Raw genomic sequence first — 20,828 nt, 5'->3', positions numbered from 1 at the left:
GCAAAGGCTTTTAAAAAAAAAAAAAAGTTTTTTTTTTTTTAAATAAACCTTTATCTATAAACTGCAACATTTACAAACAGCTGAGAAACAATCAAAATAAGTATGGTGCCAGTATGCTGTTTTTTCCCCCAATAAAATACTGGAAAGGATAGAAATGTAGTTTGTCTCTTTTATCCGATTATTAATCGATTAATCGAAGTAACAATCGACAGATGAATCGATTATCAAATTAATCGTTAGTTGCAACCCTAATATTCATTTGTCCTGTGAATCATAGTGTAATTACAATATACTTTCAAGCCTCTGAAAATTGAGGTGTTCCGTTTAAAATCACCAAGCAATATTTTTTGTGAAACCTTTGAATCAATGCTGAAATGCTACCCTTCAATCACATCTTGTTTTTTTTCTTCTTTTTTAAATCCACTGTCCTCTTTTTATGAATTTGACTATTTCTGTGTGCCTCAGTGATTGAAATAAGTGCACGTTTCCATGCCCCCTCTGTAAATATGTGTGCAAGTGTGGCCTCATTTAAGCTTGTATTCATTCAGGGGAGGGGGGCCAGAGAATAAAGCGGTGTGTATTTGCATACGCTGCATGCTGTCTGCAGAAAAAAGGAGCAGGCAAAAAAAGATATCAGGGGTGGACAATGAGAACAAGGACAAATCCTTCATTGTGGGCTTGGTGGGAGAAAAAGCTTGTCTGAATTGGGGAGTGGGTGAAAATTGACAGAGAAAGAGTCGGGGATGGTTCCCCGTGGGGATGAAAGCCTCAAGATCCCTCCATGCAAAGAGCCTGCAAATAGCAGAGAAAAACAACATGTAAAACACAGGCTTATTTTTTATAGGATAGCTACAGCATTGTCTTCATTATTGATTATATTCCCTGCCCCCTTTAGTAAGTTTTAAGATATAATAGTTCAAATATATTAGTGTTTATCTTGTTGTCTTTGTAAAGTTGGTAACTTACGAATACTTATTGTAATTATTTGTCCTCAGGATGGAGATGGCAAGCTGTGAAACTTCAGCCTGCAGACCTTGGACTAAACGCATCAAAAATCATCACACAATTAATTGTCCAATCAATGTCCACATTTTTTATTTTACATTTTAATAAACATGTTCCTTGTTTTTTTCCCTGCCTTTTATTTTGTCAGTTTCTGTTTTTGTTTCTGCTTTTGTTTCCGGTTCCTACTCCTGCTGGTGTTGGGCGGAGTCTCACCTGTTACTATTTGCAATTTGTTTTCAGCCGTGCCGTTTATATTTTTTTATAATTGCCAGCTGATGGAGTATTTCTTCAATTTTCCATTGGATTAATAGTTATTTTTGACTTCTACATTTTCATGCCTTATGTGAGTATTCCTGTTTGTATTATACTTCTATCTAAATTAGTGTTAGTTTTGTTAGTTACCATGGTGCCTTTTTGCAAGGTGTTTTTGTTAGCTTTAGCTTGGGTCATTTTAGCTCGCTACTGCGGACAACATTAGTTTTTCCTCGGCTGAGTAATTTATGTGAATGGACATTTTTCAGTTCTTTAAAGGAACCTGGGCTTTTTACCTCTGCTTTGAAGTCCAAACATACTCGAACGTATCAACTAGTGTATGGACCTGTTTTTCCTTGCGGAGTAATACCAATTACTGTCTGTGTGTGCTCAATGATATACAGAATGTGTGTTCAATATGGCCTCTTGTGTAAGATGTGTTCATTCAAAATATGCAAATAAAAGTCATAAACTTTAGTTTCTCATGGTTTCGTTTAAAAACTTTACATTGGTACTTAATTGCGCTCGAATCTGGGATAGGCTCCAACACTCCCCGCGACCCCTAGAGGGACAAGCGGTAGAAATGGATGGATAGTTTTTTACCATTCACTTATAAACATTCATATTCTAGAAACAAAAAATGAATGCATATTAGGAATACTGTCCTCTTAGAAGTATAAAACAATATTAAGGAATTTTATTTTGGTGGGTGAAGTACGATCCAGCCGTTAACTATTTGACGTTTTGATGTACCCATAAATAATACATTTTATTTTGAAGTAAAAACAAAAGCTCAATGGTATCAGAAATAATTGGGATGCCAGCAATTAATGCAATTCGTTCACTTTTACATTTAACATGGATGTTACATTAAATAGCTACACAAGCTGTCAAAAAATATATTGCATTATTAAATGTATAATTCCTTTATGGAATAATAAAGTATATCTAACTGGCGTGTCTATACTCATATTTATGTCGAATTATGAATACATATGCATACATATAAAATTATAAATATAGAAATGTAAATCAGATGCAAAAGAAACAATAAAATCAATCCATAAATATAGTTTTACGTAAATATATTGTCACAGGACTTTTAACAAGGTGGATCATAACATTAATATAAAGATGAATGTTAATTGGCAATTTTGCAATTTGAACCCAGCAGAAAAAAAAAAAAGTGAAATATTTTTCCAAAATTGCTAAATAGGAGGCACAGTATGCTTGCTAATATGCATCTAAATGCACAGTAGCAGCTCCTCCTTGGTTGGATGCAAATCAATTAGTGGAATCAGCCTCTGCTGCAGTGTTGAAATTAATAAATACTGCTCCACTGGAGTGATGTATAATCATCTAAAAGTTATTGTGTATATATATATATATATGTATGTATATATATATATATATATATATATATATATATATATATATATATATATATATATATATATATATATATATATATATATATGTGTGTGTATATGTATGTATATATGTATATATATATATATATATAGTAATTTTTTTAGGTTAGTTTTTTTTATTTGGCATAGATATGCCAGAGGCCTTCAAACTTTTGCATGAAACAAATTAAAGGTGTGGTTTGCGATTTTAGTTTTTATTGTACTAAACTTAAATGCAACATATAGATATGCTAAGATATCAGCTTTGTGTAATAGGTTACAACGATTAGCGCTATTGTTGTTCAAATGTACCGACCTTTTTTAATCATCTTTCTGAATGTGCCCCGGGCCAATAAGAAACAAGCACAGAGTCGCTGATTTAGGCTAAATAAACTTTTTGACCAGTGTTTTTTTGTCATTGCATGACTTGAAAAGGTCAGAGTTCATGGTCAGTATGATCCCCCTGAGGACAATAAGTACACCGGAGAGATTCTGAGGTCAGGAGCCGGAGTCAAAGGTCAAGAGCTGCTAATTAAGAGGCCATTTCCTTCCACTCCCCAGTGACCAGTGCACTGTTACACGTGTTACACTCCAAACAGGAAGCAAATAAAGAGAGGACTAAGTAGGAATAAATCCTCATCAACACGGTAAAACAGGAGCTTGTTTGTTAAAAGAGAAATTACTGACAAGACAATAAAGGAAGCGTTCAATAATGTGCTTTTCTAACACAACATTTTGGAGGGAAAGTTGCTGAGAAGTGTTGTGAATGAGTCTGGAAGCAAACCTTTAGCATAAGAAAGGAGAAGAGGTCTATGTGAACGCCACCTTCCTCACACTCGTTTCAATAGCAGACTATTCATTCCAACCCCAGCCTTCAGGGCTTTGGCATAAACTCCCAATCAGGCTGATTTAACACATCCAACAAGCCCTCGTTCACGGACTTTTTCCTAAAATAAAGTTTCTGCTCCAAATTTATTCCTGCCGTTTCAAAATATAGTATAATATAATGTATATATTAGCATTAGTAATGTTCATGCAATCTGTCAAAAAAAGAAAGGGGCATTCATTTAACAATATATTTTCATATTATACTTGCCCTATTTTGTATTTAACATATAAGCAAGGCAGCATATTCCAAAGAGCTAAATGTCAATTGGAAATATATTGATAACTTAACACCACTAACATCAATTAAAAGGGATTTTTTTTATAAGTTTCATGCACCGGGTGCTGTCTATACTGTGGCTAAGGGGACATTTCCTGCTGTTTTTCTATACGAAGAAAAACTATAACCTGAACATGCTAAAATAATACAAAGACAGTTTTTTCTTAAATGATATTAAAATGTTTGGCGTATCTTGGATTGTGTTGGTTTTTGTGTGCTTAATAAACAAAAGAAAAATAATATGGATGCCTCCATGCACAACCATCAAATTTTCTCTATTGAAAATGTAGCAGAGTACACTGGACTCAAAACTGTTCAAAAACGTGTCTAACTTGTTTATCTCCAATCAAGTTTGAAAGGTAAAGAAAATGGTTGCCAGCATTTGATTATGTATGTTAGGGGTCTCAAGATGAGGGACAGAGGGCCATTTGTGGCCTACTGCTGAAAGGGGAACTGCACTTTTTTTGGAATTTTGCCTATGGTTCTCAATCATTATGAAAGACATGACAACAGATTTTTTAACGCATTCCAAATATTAAATAAACGTAAATAAAAGTCTGCTTATAGCGGACCCAGTGGGAGCTCCTCTATTCCGCCCATAAAATCCGTTAAATAACCATCCAAAAAGCGTCAACAATACTCCATTTACATTTTGTGACTTGAATATGAACCAAGTATTAGTGATATCGTTATTAAGCGCTAACGCAGACAAACTATTTATTGCGGCACCATAATCACTTCTGGGTGTCCCTATGTTTACATCATCTAGTGGTCTGCTGTTTCCTCACTTCCCTGCTCCCTGTAAATGTATTTTAAATCATAAATCATGCATCTCATCTGGACAGAAGAAGTCGGAGTAAGTATTCCGACAAGTTGGGACACTTTGACTGCCATTTAGGACCCGAAACTGGCGAGGACGACATGAAAAGATGCTATAGGTCGCCCCTATACCCCACCCCGTTTCTTCACAAGGATTATTCTTCATCTAAATGGGAATATCCTATCAGTCGGCATCCTAATGAAAGCAGACCTTATACAGTACGTGATGTTTTATTATGTTTGTTGGCTCTCATGAAGTCTGCAGTGAGTAATAATCAGCGATGAAGAAAAAAAAGCAAACGTGATGCGTTTTTTAAATTAATGCGCCGTGTATGCTTGAAATGATCAAAATACGTAAATATTAAGTGTTATTATAAATGTGCCCGTTACTACATTAAATATATAATTACATCATGTATACAAACCTTAATGAAGGTGTTTGGATGTTTTTTTAAGGGCTTTATAGGCAGAATTGTGCGACTCCTATAGGCTCCATTGTAAGCAGACTTTTGATCACATTCATTTAATAGTTAGAATGCAAAAAATATACATATATATATATATATCCATCCATTGTCATGTCCTTCATAATGATTGTGAATGATAAGCAAAACTCCAAAAAAAGTACAGTTCCCCTTTAACGTCATACAGTTTAGTGTAATTGCGGCCTGTGCCCACTGGGCGTCTATTAGTTAAATACTGTATATTCTGGTCATTTTGTATCCCACTATACATTAACAGTGCAAAGACAAAAATAACAGCACAACAAACACAAAGTGGGCAACACAAAGAGCAAGATCCTGTAAGCAAGCTGAAGACCATCTCAACAATTATTGTAAAATTTTTACATCTATACTGACTTAAGGACAACCAAAGCTTATGCCGCTGGTCAAAATAGTGAACTAATTTAGTCACGTGGGTAAAACGTGATATTGAAATCAATACTTTGTGCGGGCCAGCATCACCCAGACTCTGTCTCTAGCGGCCCCCCAATTAAATTTAATTTGAGATCCCTGATGTATGCGTTATTACAAAGATAAGTGAAATATATATCTTTATCTTATATTTATATTGTGTACAAATTGAGAACAGGAAGGGAACAAATGTATTAGAAGTTGCGATGAAATGGAAAAAGGGTAGGCTTAAATAAGCTCTGCTTCTTCCTTCTCCTTTTCGGACATGACATGAGAAACTGGAAATATGTGATGTATCATGTTGTAACTGTATGCATATTTGAGTTTAGGGGCCGGGCTATATATATATATATATATATATATATATATATATATATATATATATATATATCTTTGCAGATTAGACAAACTGCCTTCTCCTTACACTGAACAAAAAAAAGTAATATGTCCAGTTGTCCACTGACGTTTAAAAACATTTTTTTCCCTCGTGCATTAATTAACTGAAAGAGTGCACACTTGCCCGACACTGCGGTGCAAGCATGATGATGTCACGTTATCGAAGGGAAAATGCATTTTTAAACAATATGATTTGCCTGAGCGGCTTAGAGACCCCAAGAGTAACAAGCAGTAAAACATGGATGATCTAGAAAAGACAGATTAATTAAAAAAAAAAATATATATATTTATATATATATTTTTTTTTACTCTGGATTTTCACGAGCCGGATTTTGGACGCTGGCGGGCCGTATCTGGCGCACGGGCCGTAGTTTGGGGACCACTGCTTTAAACAGTCAATATATTGAATTATTGTATTAAAGTGAACACGTATGGGGGGGAAATTGTTCATCACCAAATACCAACACTGATGATGCCAATGTTCAGGGTAATAGGACTGATTTCTTTTTAGTTTTCGTATATCACTGTTTTTGTTTCTGTGAATATCTGTCCTATTTTTCATTTGTTTACCTTTTTAAATAGTGTCCCGTAAATGTTCCGTATTTTAAGTTTCACTATAAACTTTAAAGGGCAATGAAGGCCAACCTTTTCAGTCCACTTTGCAACATACTGGCTGGCAACATCAGCATAATACATCCTGTAAAGGCCTTCAAAATAAAAGCATGCTAGCAAAATAACACAATGGCATTTTGTTTGCCTAAAATCTGTATGTCATGATCAAAAAATCAAAGCAAAATTAATAAATAATCTTGGAGAATGTCATGTATATGTATCAGTAATACTTGAAATCACTTGTTATCGGATTGACCCCAAAAGGTGCAGTATCGCCCATCCCGAGTTCGCACTAGGGATGGGCGTTTACGTTTCATTTACTGTATTGTTGGCCTGCAGGAAGTGGAAGAACATGAGAGCAGAGCTGATTTCCTTCTAAACCACATATCTGATGAACATGCTTTTATTGTGAAATTAAATGAGCCTTTTGAGACCCACCTTCCGCCCAAATGCAGCAGAGATAGGCTCCAGCACAACCCGTGACCCCGAAAGGGAGAAGCGGTAGAAAATGGATGGATGGATGGATGAGAAAAGTGTGCAAACTTGTTATGGCTTCAGCAGCATTGCAAACGTCTAAAGCTCCCAAATAGCTTAATCAATGCAATGTGTCAACGTGTTCTGTTAAAATCATAACATCAACCAAGGTATCATTTTTACCTTAAAATTTATATTTTTTAACGTGGCCTTTGAAAATGAGCCTCCACAGGAATTCCGAGGCACATTCCAACACGGTGCTTTTGGGTGATTTATCATTCAGCATTTATACGGACACAGGGGATTCGAACCGTGTCTGATGTGTGACTGCTGTGTTAGCCTTTGACCCCAGCCTGTCTGGAGGGGCCATGGTGACAGAGAGTCAAGGTCAAGGGAAAGGGGGCGGGGAGATGGTGATGGGTGCCATCTGACGAGTGGAAGGCTTCCCTGTCTGGGAGTGCAGAAGCCAGACAGTCTCAGGCACCTCTATGCGAGGCCAGGCGGGGTCCTTACGTGGACCCCCTCTTTATATCCCAACGCTGCATTCTGTCTGCTCCTGAGGCCTGCAGAGAGAATTCATGTCTGCTGGCAACACAAAGACTCACTAATCCCGGACATACAAATAAACACACAACTCACCGCTTTTGTGTCTCTCGGCCATGAAAGAAACACAAATACAATATATACACTTGTTAGATTTATTATTAAATACGTAGTTATTTGGCTGAAATTTCAGCTGCAGTTGCATAGATGAAATGTCAAAATGTCGGATAAAAACGCTTCGATGTTTGTATTGACAGTGTGTATTACAGTGTAGTTGGAATGAAGCGGTGTAAAAACAAATGCGTCTCTGAGTATTTCTAATATTTTGGGTATTCACGTATGTGAAATGTTCAAGGAAAAACACATTTATATTCGTATTTAGCACTTATTTTGTGAAATATTTCAAAATATATATCAAAAGTTATTGGTGGTATGTATTTTTCTTTCAAAAATTCTAAATATGTGAACAATAAAAAAAGTAATTTTTCTAAAACAATTATACACACATACATAAATACACATATGTCCATCCATCCACCCATTTTCTACTGCTTGTCCCGTTCGGGGTCGCGGAGGTGCTGGAGCCTATCTCAGCTGCATTCGGGCGGAAGGCGGCGTACACCCTGGACAAGTCGCCCATATGTATATATCTAAAAAAAGATTTTCATATAGCTAATAAATATAGTTTTACATATATCTCAAACAAAATGTAAATTAAATGATGTATAGAAAAAACAGATAAAGTATTTTTCTCAATGCACATGTGAACAATTAAACATTTTTCGAAAAAAATACATACATTTTTTTGTATTTTTTTTTAGAAACTTTTTTCCAAATACCAATAATTTTTATTTTAATGTATATATATATATATATATATATATATATATATATATATATATATTCTAAAATTAAAATAAAAATTATATATGTGTAAAAAATGTTTTTTTAAATCTAGAAAAAGTCTCAGATATTTTTTCCAAATAAACATTTCGAAAAAACTGAACTTTGAATATGTGAAATATATCTTGTTAGTTGAGAAAAATATAATGTCATATTTTTCCAAATATTTCAAATAAAAATGTGTATATATTTATCATTGATTGATTGTATGAAGGCTTTGCATGAGCAAAGTATGACTGTTAAATGTGATTTTAACTGTAAAATTCAATAAAAATATTTGCAAAAAAAAAAAAAAAAAAAAAAAAAAAAATATATATATATATATATATATATATATATATATAAAACTTTTTACAGCAGTTGTAATTACTTGCAGAGTTCCAATTTATCAGCAAACCTCTGCTTGGATAGATATTCATCAAAAAAGTCACAGTGATCATAGCACTTTGACTCAAATGATTGCCAACAGCATATTTGAAACATGTATCAGTATCAATGGTGCTACTTTTATATTTCCATATCTCCATCATATATACCGTTTGCTCACACTGCATAACTCACCGGAACTACACTTACACACACACACACACACACACACACACACACACACACACACACACACACACACACGTCTGAAATATAATGTCACCCCCCTCAGACCTCCCGGGTGATCCGCAGCGGAGCGTGTAGCCACCTGTCAATCACTTCTTCTCAGCCGCCTTAAGAGAGACATTTGGTCTGGGACAACAGCAGCCCGTCCCTCCCCATACATTCTGGCTCCCCTAGCAACCGTGGCTGGATGACTGAGAGGCTTTGTCCCCTCACAACAGGAGCGCACCATTGAACCCAGACGGCCGTAGCAACCAGAAATAGAGGGTGCCAAAAAGGGGTCTTTTCTGTGAAACCGGGGGGTGAAAGCTGTGTTCTTGTCCATACGTCTGAGATTCATATCACAGGTCTGAATGGAACCCCCCTCCCCCCACACATCCCACGCTCCCCTTTTTAAATGCTGGTGTAACGGAGCGTATGAAGGGGCTAGCGGCGATGGAATAGGATCATGCTTAATCTGCTGTTCCTCTCCTCTGTGGTCCGATAGGAGCACTTAAACAGCCTGTGTGTGTCGCTGCTGACAAGGGGAGATACCTGGGGCACGCTCAGGTGGGAGCTTCATTGATGGGGAACATAAGCTGCACATTATGTGTGCATGTCCCCTGTGGTGAGAGCAAAAAGGCCCTAAATAGTTTATGAACACTTTTATGGACTTGTGGATGCTTTCAGTCAGGCCTTTTACTGCTCACTTTATTGAGGTACAACACGGAGCCCTGAATGCATCGCTGCTGTTACTCCGTGTAACTGTAACGCCTATTCAGGGATGTTTCTCAAATCAAACAAAAGGGTTTTGCATGTTAATAAATACAGTGAAAGCTCCAAAGTACAGTGGGGCCTCGGTTTTCCATGAACACTTGCGTGAAAATTTGCCCCGGTTATTGTACGTCCAAACATTGTGCGTAACAAACTGGCCAGTGAGCCCCTGTAGCGATTACCCAACGGCATAATAAGCCTCCTTGGGGTCAAAGAAAGTTGCGAGTTATAGGACAGCGCTGTGGGGTTGCAAAGTCTCTTCTTGGTTATAATACGAGTGCAAGCACTTTGATAAATAAGGTGAGAAACACTGTTGAATTAAAGAAAATAATTGTATAAAAGTATGACGGTGGCTCTTTCTTCACCTCCTCCCTCTCTGCTGTTCAGTAAAGGCAAAAGTGATGTTAGATATTAATTGTACATTATTTCCTCATAAATGTTTTGTGTTCATATTTTTGCGTTTATGGGAAAAAGTACTTTGGATTTCCAACAATTCAGTCTTTGTCTGACCTTTTGGAACGGATTATATTGGAAGAAAACTCGAGGTACTGCTGTAATATCCCCCAATTCACATTTTAATACACATTTTTTTTGACAAAGACATCATTACAGTCACACTAAACTGATGCAACAGCCCAAACAAACATGAGAAGAAAAAGAGACTATTCAGAGGGAGTTATGTTCTATGTTCATATCAGGGCTGTCAAAGTTAACGCACATTTCTTTTAATGACACTATTTTGACCATCGGTCCATAGTGCAGTAGCGTTCCAGCTAATGTTAAGCCATGAACAAGAAGTAGAAATGGAGAAAGAAAAGTGTGCCCACAGATTTCCACTGGATACGAAACGGCCCCCGCACGGCTGCGGACTCTTCCTGTTTTTATTCAAGACAATGTGTCCTTTTCCACCGCCTGCGAAACATCGCCAACATGCCTTTGACGATCTTCATTCCAGCGCTAAATGTACTTAGTGCTTCTATATTTGCCGGACGCCACAACAAATCCATTAAATTTAGCTAAAATCTGCTCATGTTGGACAGAAAGTCATGCACCAACACAAAATAAATTATCCGGTTTACTTTCAAAATAAAATACTCAGTTTTAAAGGCGGATCGTATTTTACACTTTGAAACGTCCTAATGGGTGGCGCCGGACATGAAGTCAACTTGTAAAAAGTAATTTTACCTCGTTGACACAAACGGACGAGGACTTGCTGATTCTAGAGGTCCAAAATTAAAGAATAATCTACAGGCATATCCTGGGGCAGCTATATGGGGAGGTGGGGGCCTGTGTCATACCAGCTGATACGGGGACCAGGAAAGCAGAGGAGCGGTTTGTTGTGACACTCTCGCCAGGGACGATGTTACTGTTGTATTGTTGCTTGCTGCAAAAAAATAAGTTTTTTATCAAGGCAAAACTTTTGTCTGTGTTGTCGTTCAGCACCTGTTAGAAAAGGCAGCACCAAGTTTATTTGCTTCTGCTGCAGCAAGAGTCGTAGTTGGGGCAACATTAATGTTACGGCCGCAGAAGCATTGGTTATTGGTAGCTTGTTGACAATGAGTCAGAACTTCAAATTTTATAAGGCAGTGATCGGACATTACTTTAGTATACCGAAGTACCATAACTTTGGAGGTGGTGACACCCCGGACAAGGACTAGGTCTATCGTATTACCGTTGCGATGCGCGGGTTGATTTATTATTTGTGTAAGACCACAGCTATCAATTATAGTCTGGAGCGCCACGCACGAGGGTCTGACGGGATATTCATATGGATATTAAAATCCAACATTATAATTATATTATCTGCGTGCATCACTGGATCAGCAGCAAACTCTGAAAATTCACTGATAAAGTCCGAATAGGGCCCAGGTGGGGCAATCGATAACAGCCAGATGCAGAGGTAGCGGTGTGACAGACCTCATAGTAAGCACCTCAAATGATTTATATTCATTACTTAGGTTGGAGCTAAAGTTAAGGTTTTCATTGGATATTAGTGCGGCGACTCCACCCCTTTTAATGGGACGGGCAATATGTGCACTCGTAGTTAAGAGGAGATGCCTCTTTAAGTGGGAAAAATGTATCTGGTTTTAGCAAAGTCCCACTGAGACCAATGACGTTAGGATTGTTGTCGCTAATGACATCATTAACTAATAACATTTTGGGAGACAATGATCCGATGTTTAAAAAGCCCATATTATAGGTAGTGGGCTGTTTTGAGGCATTTTTGTTAATGGGATCCGTAGTACTGATATTAATAACGTTACGTCTATTTTGCGCAGTGCGCTTTAAATAATTTCGACCACATCTACAAATTGATATGATGGGGATCTTGATATTATTTGCTGCTTGGTGCTGCGAGAGATTTAACACGTCATAATTTGCCACCTCAGTAGAATGCATGTCCACCTCTGGCACAGTCACTGCAGGAAAAAACATTATGTGAGTTATGTATTATTCTATGATAAATGCTATGTGTGCAGGAATTGTCCAGCCTGGCGCTGGTCAGTTCTAGCTTAACTGACTCCTCACCCGGACTAACAGGCACTGTAATTGCCTTTGTCCGAGCTTGCTCTAGTGTAGTTAGCCAAGTGTGACTCAAATAGTAATCTATAATTTTGGAAAGAGTGATGGCGCCTTCCCGAGGAGGGTGAAGGCCGTCCCTCCTCAGCAAAAATGGTTTGCCCCAGAAAGAGGGCCAATTATCAATAAACCTTAGTCCTTGTTCTCTATTGCCTCTCGCAGGCAGGTTGATATACTGTGTATATATATATATATATATATATATGTATATATATATATATATATATATATGTATATATATATATATATATATATATATATATATATACTGTGTATATATATATATATATATATATGTGTATATATATATATATATATATATATATATATATACTGTATATATATATATACTGTATATATATATATATATATATACATATATATATATATATATATATATATATATATTAATACAGTGGTTCTTAACCATAGGGCATCCAAAAAATATCTATCTCAAATGTGGTGCGTATGGGCCGCAGCGGTACTCTGTTGTAATACACTTTTCCACCACTTGTGGCAGTAATGACAATCTCATACAAACAGAAGAAGTCTGGAACTAAAGTCTCAAGAAGTTTCTTGAGCACAAAAATTATGACTGAAGCGTTGAAGCTGTATTTTCATTTGCACTTAAATTTCCTTGACAGTTTAGTTAAGAAGCATATTCATTATTAATTTAGTTTATTTTAGCACAACGTAATTGTATGTAAATGTATTTTCATCAGTTAGTTATGAGTACCTTCTTATGCAGTATATTTGATTGGGACTTATTTTTCTAATTAGCCTGACCTAAGGCTAAGTTTTTAAAATAAATATTGGTGATTAACACGTTTTCATATCATTTGGCATGGTTGTAAACTGTAGGTAGGTTAGACATAATTATTGTATATGATTAAAATCAAGAGTAAGATGACTAATTCAGTCTCTTTGTAGTGGAAAAGCTTAAGAACCCCTGTATTAATATTAGAGATGTCCGATAATATCGGCCGATAAATGCTTTAAAATGTAATATCGGACATTATCGGTATCGTTTTTTTTATTATCGGTATCGTTTTTTGTTTTTTTTGTTTTTTTTTAATTTAATCAACATAAAAACACAAGATACACTTACAATTAGTGCACCAACCCAAAAAACCTTCCTCCCCCATTTACACTCATCCACACTCATTCACACAAAAGGGTTGTTTCTTTCTGTTATTAATATTCTGGTTCCTACATTATATATCAATATATATCAATACAGTCTGCAAGGGATACAGTCCGTAAGCACACATGATTGTGCGTGCTGCTGGTCCACTGGTACTAACCTTTAACAATTAATTTTACTCATTTTCATTAATTACTAGTTTCTATGTAACTGTTTTTATATTGTTTACTTTCTTTTTTATTCAAGAAAATGTTTTTAATTTATTTATCTTATTTTATTTTATTATTATTTTTAAAAAGGACCTTATCTTCACCATAACTGGTTGTCCAAATTAGGCATAATAATGTGTTAATTCCACGACTGTATATATCTGTTGATATCGGTATCGGTAATTAAGAGTTGGACAATATCGGAATATCGGATATCGGCAAAAAAGCCATTATCGTACATCCCTAATTTATATACTTAATACTTCCAAGTATCGGTGATTATATATTGATTGATTGATTACGAATCAGATGATCTGAGTGATGGGGCAGGACAATACAAGCTTTTGCTTCTTCCTGCTCCTTTTCGGACACACACACAGAGAGGTTGCACGGTGAATGATAGCGAAAGTAAAATTCCAAAGCAGGTGCCCTCCCACGATCCCCCATGTTGTATTTCAGCCTTTCCGTACATTTCATAGGATTAATGTGAACCTGCAGACGTAAACACTGTTCTTTCTCATTAATGAGCTGTGTGGCCCCGGCTCTGGAGTATGTTTTGTGCACTTCTCATTATGGAGTCCTTGTTCTGCACCCTCACCTTATCCAACCCCCCTGTCAATCAAACATCACGACTGAGCCTGCATGACCGCCAGGCAGCAATGAAAGCCAATAGTTCTCAGTGGCCCCTTTGCCTTCCTCACTCTTCTCGTTCTCACCTTCTCAGCTGCCCCAAAGCCACCAAAATCTGCTCAAGTCACATGTGTGCCCGTTTCACTTTCTGTCAATCAGGGCTGGTTTGCACCTGCACCTTTTAAGGAGGACTGCTATCATGCAAACATTGATTTAGTTCCGCATTTGTCCTTTCAGCAGGTGGGGAATAAACATGAGTCACGTTGGAGTGGGAAGTGACTGTCCAACAAGAAGGAGGCAATGTGTGTGGGTGGTATCCACAGCAATGTGGGAGTTGTTTCTCCCAGCAGGGCTGCGTCGCCTTTAATTGAAGTAGTTGTGGCATCATTACCTTATTTACTCAAACGTCCCTGTAGACAAAAAACGCAAGCATCAAGCGGGAAGTTTACTTTTGTTTAGCCGGCAAGTGAACGTGGAGATAAACTCCTCAAGGAAGCACCTGCAACTTGAGCCTTTTTAAAAACAAGCTAAACATTTTGCACGTGCTAGTGTGCCCGTGGCCGTCTAAACACGGAAATGTGCAACTCTTTCCAAACTGGAGGACGTGCAAAGGCATCGGAAAGTTGGGTCCTTTTGCACAATATACAAATGACATTGCATCGCACTTCCAATATTACAGCTTTTATATATTTTTTCTCACTTATTCTACAATTTTTTTTTGTCCAAAATTAAGTATTTTCAGTAAGGATGTAACGATACATTTGAACAATTATTCGATGTCGATACGATCTGAAAACGATTCAGTGAGTTGAAATTGATTCAGTAATTTTTCAACAACAAAATTCAACCGGTGTGACTGTGAAATAAATAGTGGACACTGTATCGTCATATTGGAATAAAGTGCAAACAACACTTTAGTTTGAATTAACGGGACCTAAATCAATAACGGAGCAGCATCTCCTCATCCGGAAACAACCACAAGGCCGGAAATGTGTCCCGTGAAAAAACGTCCGACCGGAACTCTTAATAACTAAAGTTCCTTGGGTGAATAATGTAAACTGAATACACCGATATGTTTTAGCGCTTTAATGGCGAGTTTACAGACAGATATAAGTCAGAACTTTACATACTTTATATTAGAAATGGCAACAGCAGAGGATGAATGTCACATAACAAGAAGATAGAGAAAAAGAAGAAGCTTATCGACTACGTCGTCGGTACGAACTACAAAGGCGGATGCGTGCAATTTTTCAGGATTTATCCAGATCCCAAATACAGATCAGCAAGTACCAGAAGGTAAGAAAAGTTGCTTTTGCATAGTATTGCGAAACAAAACGGCAGATATGTCTTATCTTATAAACACACCATAATAATACTTGTATGTTTAATGCGCCGACAATCCACCAAGCGGAGCGGCTTCATAGCTTACCAAAGTCGTACTAAAACATTTTGAAAGATTTTTGAGCGCCGTGTGTAATGTTCTATATTTTCAATGGAACATATAAAATGTTGGTGTTGTTTACTTGAGTCATATTGCCATCATACCTCTTACCACGTATCTCTTATGTTTGACATCTCCTGGTGGTCACACTTATCATTACACTATGTACCAAATAAAATTGCTTCGAGGTCAGTGAGCAAAACCAGAATTATTCCGTACATTAGGCGCATCTGGCTATAAGGCGCACTGTTGAGTTTTGAGGAAAAAAAAGATTTTAATTGCGCCTTAAAGTTTGAAATATACGGTAACAAGAGGAAACATTTTCTGCTCACATTTTCAACATTCAAGCAATTTGCTATAAAAGTACAGTAACCAACATTTCAAGAGTAAATTTACCTGTTAAGTGAAGTTTCCCGACCCGGTCATACAGTATCTGTTCTCCACTCTGGTGTCACCAATGACTGACAGTGTCCCAGGTGTGCTGAGCCATGTACGTCTCCTTATCCCTGTTGATGGTGTTGGCTCATCGCTTCCTAATTTCCATACCCTCCTTCATCCATCTTCTTTCTCATAAAATTGATTCTCCTTGTGTTCCAGAAGTCAGTATGTCAACGCAACTCGCTCTGCTGTCACTTCTGTTGTGTCGGCCACGTCTTTTGTGGCTTAAAGTTGTGTTGTGGCTTTATATTATGTTATGTTGTTTGTCTTTCTTGTGGCTTTTGAAAACGTGCTGTTGCTGAAAGTTTCTGTGTTTATAATTTATGATTTCGTCTCGTGGCGTTTGCGTTTGTTGTGACCACCGTAACTATCTGCCATTTTTGTTTTGATGACAACACAGGCGGGCAGACAGACTTAACGTTAAACGCCCTTATCATTAAAAGGGCTAAACATAATATAAAGTCTGGCGTTCTTAAATAAAATGTTTGCCTTTTTCTAGTATCGATAAAATCGATATGTTCCCTTTTAAAACGATCTTGGATCAATACCTATCTTCTGGAAGGCAAACTTGCCGAGCACAGATCGATATACTTGACATTTAGGAATATAAACCGATCTATAGCAGTGGTTCTCAAATTTTTTTCACCAAATACCACCTCAGAAAATACTTGACTCTCCAAACACCACCATAATGACAACATTAAAATACAGTAGTGTAATAGGCCTAAGTATTCATTAAAAACAAGTTGTTTTTTTTAACAAGTATATTTAATATTTTTGGCCACTGTGACATTAGACACAGTTGAATATGTGTTTGAATATAGGAAAATAAAACACTGTACTTTAATCAAGTGATTCTTTGGCGCACCAATAGTGGTACACTACCATAGTTTGAGAATCACTGATCTCGTTACACTCCTAAGTTTTCAGGCATAAAAATGGCTAAATAAACTAAAAATATCAATAGTACAGTATGATTAATCACTAGAGCAGGGTTTCTTAATCTTTTTGACGTCGGTGCCCAACTTTTACACTACAGAGGGGTCCGGGGCCTGCTCAAATATTAACACTGAATTAGTAATCTTACTCTTGATTTTATTCATGTTCAATAATAAATGCTAATTATTTATTTATCACTTAAGGTCAGGCTGATTACAAAAATAATAATTACACATAGTAAAAAAAACACGGTCATTTGCCAGTTAGAAACTACGCGACGAGTTGCAAATTAAAGCTTGGTGAGTCACGCCATGAGCTTCACTGACGCTATTATTGCAATTTATAGGAATATTAATCAACATTTAATAAAGTGTAAGCCATTTTTAAAAGTTTATTATTTTGTTAGCACAGTTGAATGTGACGCATAGCGCCATTATTATGAGCCCGGAAAGTATGTGACTGGTGGGAGAAAGGGAGCTCTTGATGGTGGCAGCTGTTTAAATGAGATGAGACTGTTGACTTTAAAAAAGTGCCTCTCGCATTCCTGTCTGCTGTCCTTCCTTCTTGTTACATTTGACCAAACCCTCGGTTTCGGTAAGTTACCTTTTTGAGTGATTTAAAACAGCGGCTCTTAACCTTTTGGGCCTCAAGGCCCAACTTTTCCACACAGCCTGCCCCCCGGCCAAATCCACTTTCCCACTCAAATAATAACCCTGAACTAGTAATTTTACTCTTGATTTTAATTGTATTCAATAATTATCGCTAACCTACATATTTATTTAACACAAACCGTAGGCTTAGGTCAGGCTGATTAGAAAAAGGAGTACAAACCAAATATACTCCATCCATCCATCCATCTTCTTCCGCTTATCCGAGGTCGGGTCGCGGGGGCAGCAGCCTAAGCAGGGAGGCCCAGACTTCCCTCTCCCCAGCCACTTCGTCCAAGCTCTTCCTGTGGGACCCCGAGGCGTTCCCAGGCCAGCCGGGAGACATAGTCTTCCCAACGTGTCCTGGGTCTTCCCCGCGGCCTCCTACCGGTCGGACGTGCCCTAAACACCTCCCTAGGGAGGCGTTCGGGTGGCATCCTGACCAGATGCCCGAACCACCTCATCTGGCTCCTCTCGATGTGGAGGAGCAGCGGCTTTACTTTGAGCTCCTCCCGGATGGCAGAGCTTCTCACCCTATCTCTAAGGGAGAGCCCCGCCACCCGGCGGAGGAAACTCATTTCAGCCGCTTGTACCCGTGATCTTGTCCTTTCGGTCATAACCCAAAGCTCATGACCATAGGTGAGGATGGGAACGTAGATCGACCGGTAAATTGAGAGCTTTGACTTCCGGCTCAGCTCCTTCTTCACCACAACGGATCGATACAGCGTCCGCATTACTGAAGACGCCGCGCCGATCCGTGCTAAAATAAATAAACTAAATGAAAATATAGCTTCACCACCTTAATCATAATTTTGCGCTTAAGAAACTTCTCTCTGACTGGAGATTGTCATTACTACCACAAGTGGTAGAAAAGTGTATTACAACTGAGTACCGCTGCGGCCCATATGGACCACAGCTGAGAAACTGATATTTTTGGCGGCCCTCTAGGGGTTAGGAAACACCCGCTAGAGGATGGATGGATGGATGGATGGATGGATGGATGGATGGAGACCAGACCAATTTGAGCACGTTGTTCAGTAATGTGGCGTGGCCACTGATTGGCTCAACCTCAGGCAGCATTACTATGTTGCAGTGGCCCTCAAACTTTTTTCCACCAAGTACCACCTCAGAAAATACTTGGGTCTCTAAGTACCACCACAATGACAACATTAAAATACAGTAGTGTAGTAAAATAAGGCAGAGGTTTTATTTAACAAGTATATATAATGTTTGGCCGCGTTAACATTACACACAGTTTAAACAGTAATACTGTGTTTGAATATAGGAAAATAAAACACTAATCACTTAATTAAGAGATTCTTTGGCGTACCACTAGTTGACTGCTGTATTGGATTAAAAGAGTTTAAAGCTGACTAATGTCTATAGCAGGGGTCCCCAAACTTTTTGACTCGGGGGCCGCATTGGGTTAAAAAAATTTGGCCGGGGGGCAGGCTGTGTGGGTATATATATATATATATATATGTATATATATATATATATATATATACATTGTCTTTATAATCCGTTTTGTCATTTAACATCAATTAACATTGATGTTCATCAACATTTAACATTGTCACGTTATCGATTGGAAAATTCATTTTTAGACAATATGATTTGCCTGAGTGGCTAGGAGACACCAAGAGTAACAAGCGGTAGAAAATGGATTAGAAAGGAAAGATTATAAAAAAATAAAAAAAACTTTTAACTTTGGACTTCCTGTGGGCTGGATGCAGGCTCATCCACATTTTGAAGTAAAAGTGGGTGTTCCAAAATGTGCTGAAACTTGTTGCAAAACAAGTCTAAAATTATTGCTGTGTCTGTTTGGGGGGATTTTTACCTGTAGACATCATTTTTAGGTCTAAAATGATTACATTACTGACATTTTTATGCAACAAAATAAATGACTCCGGTTGCACAAAATCCTTAAAATTGCCAGAAAAGTGCCAGGACTGAGGCCGATACACATTGGAGCCATTTTTAATTCCGTAAACACATTGCAGCGCATGCTAAGTTGTATTTCGTGCACATGCGGAAGTATTTAGTTATTGTAGGCGTCGCTTTTTTTTCTGGTAAGGTAAACGACATTTGCGAGTGGATTTTAACCACTAATCTGAATTGAGCTTCATACGCTGCAGTGTGAACATGGTCTATAGATAGATCATTTTTGTGTAAACTGATCATTTGCAGGAATGATCACGACTGGTCAATGCAATAAAGTAAAACACAACTTTGACTTTGACCACTTCCACTCACCAATGATGTTCTGACCTGGCGGCACAAAGCATAAGCCAGCGTGTGTTTGCTAACCACAAAGTCTCCTGGGATCAATAAGGGTGTGATGTGACCGTTCTTTACCTTTTGTCTGACCCGTGCAAAAAAAAGCTTGCTGGACGTCTTTTTAATGAGGGAAATATGATTTTTTTTGGTATACAGTGACAATATATATGTATTGTTTCAAGTTACTTCTTTAAGTAAGAATATAATAATGCTGACTTTCGGTTTAAGTTAATCTTGTGGTCAGAGTGCATTATGCATGTTATACAATGTGATACCTTACAAACATTTTATTTTCCAAAAACTATTCCTCTTCTAATTGACTCATGACAGCACACAAAACATATTTAGTCATGTTATCAATCATGCATCCATCAATGCCTTAAGGCGGGGGTCAGCAACCCGCGGCTCTCGAGCCGCATGCAGCTCTTTAGTGCCACCCTAGTGGCTCCCTGGAGCATTTTTAAAAAAGGATTGAAAATGGAAAAAGATGGGGGAAAAATATTTTTTTAGTTTTAGTATGTTTTTTGTTTGAGGACAAACATGACACAAACCTTCCCAATGGTTAGAAAGCCCACTGTTTAATATGTTTGTGTGTATGCTTCACTGATGAGAGTATTTGGTGAACATCGTTTTGTCCTACTAATTTTGGCGGTTCTTGAACTCACC

General features: G+C 37.6%; 1 long non-coding RNA gene across 2 annotated transcripts in view; it reads left to right on the top strand.

Moving 5' to 3' along the window:
* LOC133612499 (uncharacterized) overlaps positions 1-20,828 on the top strand; it is a 34,978-nt gene that overhangs the window by 9,070 nt on the left and 5,080 nt on the right. For both annotated transcript variants that reach the window (XR_009816126.2, XR_012050638.1), the window contains exon 4: positions 996-1,348. This is a non-coding gene — a long non-coding RNA (uncharacterized lncRNA). The remainder of the gene's footprint in view (positions 1-995; positions 1,349-20,828) is intronic.

Source organism: Nerophis lumbriciformis, linkage group LG10 (assembly GCF_033978685.3).
Source record: "Nerophis lumbriciformis linkage group LG10, RoL_Nlum_v2.1, whole genome shotgun sequence".
Lineage (NCBI taxonomy): Eukaryota > Metazoa > Chordata > Actinopteri > Syngnathiformes > Syngnathidae > Nerophis > Nerophis lumbriciformis.
Note: the sequence above shows the minus strand (reverse complement) of the source record. Positions and strands in the feature narration are given on the sequence as shown.